At 34.0% G+C, this 8,905-nt stretch overlaps 1 long non-coding RNA gene across 1 annotated transcript in view; it reads left to right on the top strand.

Annotated features, from left to right (window-relative positions):
• The first annotated feature begins 1,007 nt into the window (after positions 1–1,007).
• Positions 1,008–8,905, top strand: part of LOC141425561 (uncharacterized) — a 35,071-nt gene continuing 27,173 nt past the window's right edge. Inside the window, exon 1 of the long non-coding RNA XR_012450537.1 lies at positions 1,008–1,107. This is a non-coding gene — a long non-coding RNA (uncharacterized lncRNA). The remainder of the gene's footprint in view (positions 1,108–8,905) is intronic.

Below are 8,905 nucleotides of genomic sequence, written 5' to 3'. Positions count from 1 at the left end.
ATGCACTCATGTGCCCATTTGTGATGACCCTGGGAAAGTATAGATTTGTACTTTCACTAGTGTAGGTTTGCTAATCACTGTGACTAAGAAAGAACAACTGGGAAGGAAACTGTGGGGAGTATTTAAGCACCAAATTTAAATGCAATCTTTTAAGATTCCAGAAAGGAAAGAAAAAAATGCAACCATCATTATTTTACATTAATAAATAGAATGAGGAAATGAATATAAAAACACCTAGAATCGAATATTTGACTACCTGCATGTAAAATGATTTTGGATTCATTTTTTTCTTCAAACATGGTTAGTGTAGAAATGTTGGGGAAAAGGACAGAGTAAAAAGAATAGGTAGAATTATCTGGATAAGCTATTTTCCATATTTTCTAATTACTGAGAGATCAAGCTCACATTTTACTAGAAGTCTATCCATGTAAATATACACATTTTCTTCCCAATAGTTTCCATTTCAAATATTTATTGACTTAATTTTAACTGAAGAGAAAAGGATATGTTCATAGTACAAATTATTATCTTTATGCATTCTGATACACATATTTAGTACTTTTTCCTTTAGAAATACTCTAACGTTCAAATTCAACAAATACTTATAAGAATTTGATTAGCAGAGATAGACAATACAATCTGATCTGGATTTATTACTGAGAATGATATGATACAAATTATATACTGAAGAAGAACAGCAACATTTATGGCTTCTATAACTGTACTGTTTTGCAGCATTTGTGGACACATGCAATGCACTTAAGCTTTAGAAAAACCTAGTAGAAGGAATAGGTTCAGTGCTATTTTTATCTCTGTTTTATAGAAGTAGAAACTAGAGTGATTTGCCCTAGGCTATATGTTTAGGAAGTGGTGGAATCAAGTTACAATGCACATTTTTAAAGTGAAAGTCATGCTTTTTCCATGACACCATGCGACTGGTCAAATAACAACTCAAGGTCATCACATGCTTGAAGAGGCAACTATTGGTAGTACAGCTGTTCAGAGATGAGAAATCTTCACAGTGGGCTGAACAGATGGAGGTGTACAGCTTTTAAGAAGCTAGCTGCTCATTCTAAACACTGGCTCTGAACTTGAATGATTCCAACAGTGAGTGCCACTGGGTCTATAAACAGGATATGTTTTGAAAGAGATTAAGAAGAGAAAATATTCTAGGGTAAAGAATACACAAAGCATGAGAATGGGTGAAGGAAAAACAAGCTTAAATGGAATGGAGGATTCAAATAGAGAAGAAATGTATTCAAATAGTGATGGATGACATTGAAATGGAAGTTCTGGCCTCATTGTACTGGATTTTGAATATAGACTAAGGAGATTAGTCTGGCATCATCCATTATAATTCCCTGCTATGGTAGAAATAAACTATTCCTGAGCTATAGAATATGATAGCCTCTGGCTACAGTGACTACTGAGCATTGGAAAGGTGGCCAGTGCAACCGAACAATTACATTTTTAGTTTTAATTAACTTAAGTTTAAGTAACTGTATGAGGCTGATGATTTCTGTTTTAGATAGCACAATATCTGTATAATTCTCAGAAAAAAGTCACTAAAAACTATTCAATTGAAGATTATCAAGTGAATGCTATGTTTCAGTAGATTAAAATACTTGTAATTTTTGTCTCTCAGGAAACACTGAGAACAGTTTAGTTGAGATTCTTTGTATCAATGCAGATTTGAATGGGGAAAGGCCTCATATGGAGAGCGAGATGACAATAAAAGTGAAAGTAAGAGAAATTATGAGGATGCAGTGTATCTTATAAGTGTACTTTTATCAGATGTAAGACCAGTTTTCCTTTGTTAGAGCCTGAGGGACAATGAAATAATTGAAAGCAAAAGTAGACTAATAAATAGAGATTTTAAGGTAAAGACAATTTGAGTTTTTTAAAGTATTGGCATAGTATGGAGGGGAGAATTTGTTAAATGTCATTGAAAACAGTGCACCAACTTTGGGGTGCTTTACAAGTGCAGGAAGCAATGAATTTAAAGTACCTGGTTGGAACTGTCAAGGAGTATAGAGCAGAGCTAGCAATCCTCTCCAAGAGGAGTGCTTGTTCACTTCCACCATTACTATTTATGTTCCAAAAGAATATGAGAAATAAGACAGAGAAAAAAGAAATGGAAAGAAGAGGGGGTCTTACAAGGGAAGCAGGTTCAGCTTCTATAAAGCTTGCATCAATAGACTGCTGTAAATCAAATCTTGAAATATGAAATGTTCATCAGTTTGTTTTTAGGTCTATGGATGAATGAGAGTAAACCTTTATATGCTGTGGTATTAAATTCTGTTGGAGCTGGGGAACACATTTGTTCAAGGTACCATAGCAGGTACTGGTATCACTGCAGGATAATTTTTTGCCCTAATGTAGACTACAGTCATTTGGGAGGGTGGGGGTCAAGGATGGAAGGAAAATAACTACACTGTGATGACGAATGTATCGAGTTACTTTGTTCTGTTTGAGCATAAAGGAGAAGAAAGAAATGGAAATTTATGAAAAATATTAGAGAAAATGATAGTCTTACATGTTGACACCTAAAGCAGTGAAAGCACTTTCAGACCTACACAAGACATCAAGGAAATGATAATGAACAAAGTAGGTTCTTTACTATGAAGCTTAGATTTTAGGGGGAAAGACAGTAAACAAAAATAATTAGGCTGGGAGCAGTCACTCATCCTACAATTCCAGCTACTTGGGAGTTGGAGATCAGGAGGAGCATGCTTAAAAGTCAACTTCGGCAAAAAGTTAGGTACAGCCCCCCATCTCCAGAAATGAGTATCCTAGTATTGTCCTTTGAATTTATGGAAGAATTTCTAACATGCTGTGTTCCACAATATGGCTGTATGCAATTCATAATGGAAAAAAAGTAGGGAATAAATGTTCAACCTTGGTACAGAGCCTTCTGATCAAACTTTACTCTGTCCGAGGATATTCAAAGTAGGAAGATCTGCCATGGTCCTTAGTTGTGGTGGATGTGCCAGGAATTATGAGGTCCAGTTAGCCATCTAGGTTCCGACTTAAAGCTGGATCTTCCTTGTTAACCTTTAGTGATATAAATGCGATTTTATTCTCCATCAGCAGATTCATGTCCTATATCTCCATTCACAACTTGGATAAGGTACAGATGCGTTTCTTTAGAGGTGACATTTAAAATCAATAACACTTCTGTGAATAAATGAATAAAAAATAAAAAAATCTTAATCACAAAAAATTAAAATAAATAAAATCAATAACACTTAAGTTGTCCGTGAGAAGAAGAAATGGAGGAAAGCAAAGATGTCTCAGAAGGAGTTCTTGTATTTTGTATAAAGGAGATGAACAAAGGAAAGAACTCAGTCAATTAAATAGAGAGTGTTTGAATGAGAGGTGGGAGACACTACAGAAAGGCAGAGACAGCAAAAAGGAAGCTCAGGAATGTTGAGAGAGCCAAGTTCATTGAGTAAGAGGTTTAAGAGGATGACAAATAATAAAGGCAATTCTGTGTTCTGATATCTTCTCAATTAAGAATATGTGCAAATCTCAAAACAGATTGAAATACACTGCCATTGTTCATTGCTAGAATATAATCACTATAGAACCGAGTCTAAGATATTCTGGTCATGACTGTGTCCCATTCATTTTGAGAGCCTGGATCCTGCTTGGCATTGAGCAATGTGTTTACAGAATAAATGGTGTTATTTTTACTTACCACACTCTTGAGGAGATATTTTTTCTTTTTCATCTTTATAAGGAAAAAAGGCAAGATATTTGACCAAGATCACCAAGTTAAGTTAATGTAAGAAACAGACCTCTTTTAATTGGTACTATGTTCTATTTGGTGGCAGAAAGACACATCTCACTTCCTTTGCCTCCTCTAGTTTGTTCCAATGTCAATTTCATAATAAGACATGCTGGTCATTCCATTTAAAACTACTCTTGCCTGAATCTTTACAGCATTTACTCTTATCTAATATGCTATAACATTGATATACTTGTTGCATTTCTATTCTACTGTTCATGCAGAATGTGAGTTAGGTAGAGCTGTTTTTCTCAGTTTTGTTCACAGATATGTTCCAGATGCTTTCAAAAAGTGACTGGAATTAAGTAGATATTTACAAAGATGTATTTGTTGAATGAGTTCAAAGTTACAACTTTTTGGAACCATAAGAAAATAAAATGGGCAACTTTTTTTAGCCACAAAGTTCAATTAGGATTTAGAAAATATGTAACTGTGGAATTTTTAACTGTTCACTGTTGTAAAATCCCTGAATCTAAGCAATGATTAGAAACATTAGTGGTACAACTACTTCATTGTACACAGAACTATTTGGTGGAAAATGACTTAAACATTATATATGTTAACATATGTAAAGTAGATAGAGACTGATTTTCAAAACATTATTCATACATGTGTGACTTTAATTAGGAAGGTATAATAGATACATTATGAATTTTCATGAAGAAAAAAGCCAGTGCCTGAATCTTACACAAAGAAAAATATGGGTTTCCTTTTCCAGAATCTATAAAACCTAAGTTTTCTTCAGATAGAATTTCCTCAGAAATAGCAAATGAAACTCTAAACCATAAAGTCAATAAGCTTTCACCACCAATTTTAACACTGGCAATTCAAAGTTTATAAAAAATACTGTAATTTCACATTTACTTTTTTCACAGAATATACATGAAAATACTTCCTCTAAGTTACTGTTTTGTGCATGTATTTTTTAAAGATACACATTTGTTACAAGTACATTCTTGAAGACATTCATCTTTTTTGTTTCTTTTCAGTTACTGTCAGCTGTAAGCCTTCTAAGACTTGATTTCTTTAACATCAAAAAGTAATTCAAGAAACACTTTTTACAAAAATTCATAGAAAATAGTTGTGATTATAATTCTATATGAAATTCTTGTAGATAATTTCCTTCCATGTATAACAGATTTTTCCATCTTTTAAACATACTAAAATAATAATCATTTCACTAGCATTTCCACTTAGCTCCTAGAGCACTTACGTCTTATACAATAAAATAATTACTAAATGTTTTGTTATTCTTTTTCATGTCCCCAGGTATTTGAAATGTCCTTGAAGACAACAAACTACTTTACTGAAATATCTTACTTCCCCCTTTATTGTTAAACATAAAACAGACATTCAACAATATTTGATTTAATAATTAGATATTAGTTTAAATGCCATCCACTCAATGAAAATATCTATAAGTACTTATATAAGAAAGTTTAGGTTTCTTTGTGAAATTGCTGAATGAATATATATAGCTTTAATCATTCAAAGTCACATAAGCAGATGTATGCATATATATATCCAACTATTTGCTAATGTGTTAGAAATAGCATAAATTTTCACAGTATTTTTGAAGTATCATCATCGTCATAGTACAAATGGAATAAGACTGAGAGAAGCACAATTAATTATCTAAGTCTTACTGATGGTACAATTAAAGTTGAGATTTAAATGCATAGCTTTCAAATACTATAATTTCAATCATCTTTCCAAAATAATAGCGGTGACTCTTTACATGCATATTCTAACTTCAGAAAAACAGGTGCGTGTTAAAGATGTATGTATAGAACATACTAGTGCATGTTATTTATAACAGAGTACCCTCTGTGTGTAAGTGAGCAACTCCAAATGAATGCACAGTGATGTACACCTGGGTACAGGGTTGGCTTTTGATATATATATGAAGTAAGAGTGAGAGAGTTTTGAATTCCAACACTTTCTAAAGTGGCTTCTACTTGGGACAAAATATAGTGATTATTTTTAATAATAAGGAGAGTCAAATACTTTTTAATTCATCATCCACACCTTTGCATTCACTTTTAACTATGTTACTCTCTTGAATCTCAAATTAGTAATTTTGTTTTTGTTGGGACTGGAGTTTGAACTTAGGGCTTCAGGCTTACAAAGTAGGTGCTCTACTGCTTGCGACACACTGCCAATCCATTTTTGCTTTGGTTACCCTGAAGAGGATGGTCTTGAGAATTATTTTCCCTGGCTGGCCTTAAACCATGATCCTTCTGTTCTCAGCTTCACAAGTATCTAAGATTACAGGTGTAAGTCACTGGCACCCATTACTAATATTTTGATTTACTGCTTAGCAATACAAAAAACTCATGTGTAAATTCAAGTCCAAACTATTTAGGGTATTCAATATTTGCCATGTGATAGGCACGTATATGATAGTCAAACATTTAATTTACTGAGTTAAGGCTCTGTGATGATTTTCTCTGAAACCATGACCACTAGGTCAGTTAAAGTGCTCCTTCCAAACACTGGGAATTATATTGCTGACTCAAATGATCTTACATCAGGCTGTCTAAACAATTCTTCCTTTGGCTGTTTGGCATCTCTAGTTTTATTGCACCTTCACAAATTGGGAAAGTCAAGTTCAATGTTCATATGTACACATTCATCCCATTAGTATCCTCTATAATAAAATATCAAAGCTTCATGATACATAAACTCCTCTATACAAAGGAAAATTTGTGGGATAAAATCTTAGAATTTCTGTTAGTTATTACAAATCACAATTGAAAACGTTCACTTTTGGGTGTGCTCTTTGGCCACTGGCACATCATGTATCCTTTCATAATTGTTGATTTGTCTTCTTCAATTCTCAGAAAATAAGCAATGAGAGGGGTGTAGTTTACATCACTGGAATGGGACAATGGCTATAATCTGCAATCTTCTATTTTGTTTCAAGTGTTCAAGGGCAAATTTCAGTTTAACTTGCCTGTTTTCCCTTTCTCTTAGTACAAAGCTGTTTTGATTACAGGAGGGGTGGAGGCGGTGGTTGTGGTGGTGTGTGTGTGTAGGAGGGGTTGGTAGGAGTATAAGAGGCAGTGTATATGAACTGTATTTGTTAATCTGCTTATAAACCAAACAGATTTTCCAGCTGAAATTTGGCCAGTGTTAATTGTACATGCAGAATTCACGCTGGGAAAATCTCCTTGGGGGAAAAAAAGACAGCACAGGCGGCCTATTATGTAAGATGTTTATTTTCATCCAATCCAACCCACCATAGGCAGTACAGAAAATAGGCCAGCACTTCTGACCAGTGACATCACCTCATCATCAGGAGAGAGCAGGAACAGCTGGTCACCATGCTGTTGATAAAACAGATAATTTCCTTTCACACTTGTTTTCTTGTGGAAACCTTTATTCCTGGAGATGGTGATCTCACCTCCTTTTGATACTTACTTCTTCAGATTCTGTATTAACAGTAAAACTACCTGAATTTCAGTTCTTGTAAAATAGACATAAATACTCAATGCAGTCTGTAAACTGTAAAGGATTGAATCATTAAAAGGACATTGACTATCCTAAAGAAATTGTGGTGGCAGGAGAGGGGGTGAAACCAAGTATGATATATTTGATACATTGTAAGAACCTTTGCAAATGCTACAATGCACTTCCACCCAGTACCACAATAATTAAAAAAAAAGAAAAGAAAGGAAATTGTGGTGGGTTGAAGGACAATTGTTTTTGTTTTCTTTTTGGGGTACTGGGGTTTGAACTCAGGGCCTCAAACTTGCTACACAAACACTCAACCACTTGAGCCACACCTAGAGCCCCCATCTTTATATTTCATCTTAGGCAGAATTTGATTTTGCATTGAATAATTGCTTTGCAGGATACCTCCTTTACTTTACATACCATTCTGGCAGGTGGGCATCACAATTATTTCACACATGGTAACAATTAATTGTCTAACTTTTAAACATTGACTTTGGAATTAAAAAAGAAAATCAGGACTATAAAATAAGTGCAGTATTGAGGGGTACTCGGGGGGAAGTAAATGGAGGAGGTGAAGGTGAGGGAATATGGTTGATGGGTTTCATACACATATATGAAATTGAATAATGAAACCTTTTACAATTGCTTTAAGTGAGGTGAGAAGGGGAATGTGTTGGGGGCTGGGGAGAGGTGGAGGCAATCTAAACAATGTACAGTGTAAGGCTATTGGGAATTGGCACAATGAATCCCTCCTGTGCAATGAATATATGCTAATAAAAATGAACAAAAAATTAGACTTGAGGTGTGGCTCAAGCAGTAGAGCACCTGCTTTGCAAGTACAAAGCCCTGAATTCACACCCCAGTTCTGCAATAAATGAATAAAGAAATAAATAAAAAACTTATACTGAGACCTTTAAAAAGTGTTTTAAGATGTGCATAACCTATGCTAAAATACAAATGTCTTCAAAATTCATACAGAATAAAGTCAGTGTGATCATGCATGTGTGGTTTTTTTCTATTAATTCAAAATTAAAAGACAACTAAAATCATGATCCTATATATAAGGCTAATCTAGCTACTTAGAGAGTGTACATTAATTTTAAAAAAACAACCATTTTCATGACAGCTTTGAAAAATGATTTATTTCTGTAAAGGGACAATCTTTAGAAACATTCTAATTCACCCACTTATTAATAAACACTGGATTTGTCTATTCATGTTTCATTCTCCCTCTAGAGGCAATCAGTGAGTATTACAAGTGAAACTTCAAAAAATACACAAATGTACCAATAGTTCTGATTTAAATACAAACACAAGACTAATTCCTTGATTTCATTTTTAGTCATCCTAACTCAGTGAAAGAAGTTATTACCTTAAGTAGCTCTAAGTTTGCAGCATATTTTTTTAAATACAGTGTCAGTATCTTAATAGGTCTTCTTATATTTTTCTTGTTTTAACAAAATCAAAATCTTACGCCCATATGTATTGTTAGGAAGGATTGAAATACTAAAAGCTAGAATAATAGCTTATAATGTAATGAATCATGTGCATTTGTGGCTCCAACAGTCTGATTAGTGTGTTTGGAGATTTGCTTTGCATCTGCTCTGTGGTCATTGGGGTTGCAGGATGGCATTTAATGTTGAAAATTGAATATCA

The sequence above is a fragment of the Castor canadensis genome, chromosome 8 (genome assembly GCF_047511655.1).
Source record: "Castor canadensis chromosome 8, mCasCan1.hap1v2, whole genome shotgun sequence".
Taxonomy (NCBI): Eukaryota; Metazoa; Chordata; class Mammalia; order Rodentia; family Castoridae; genus Castor; species Castor canadensis.
This window is presented reverse-complemented; position numbering and strand designations above follow the sequence as displayed.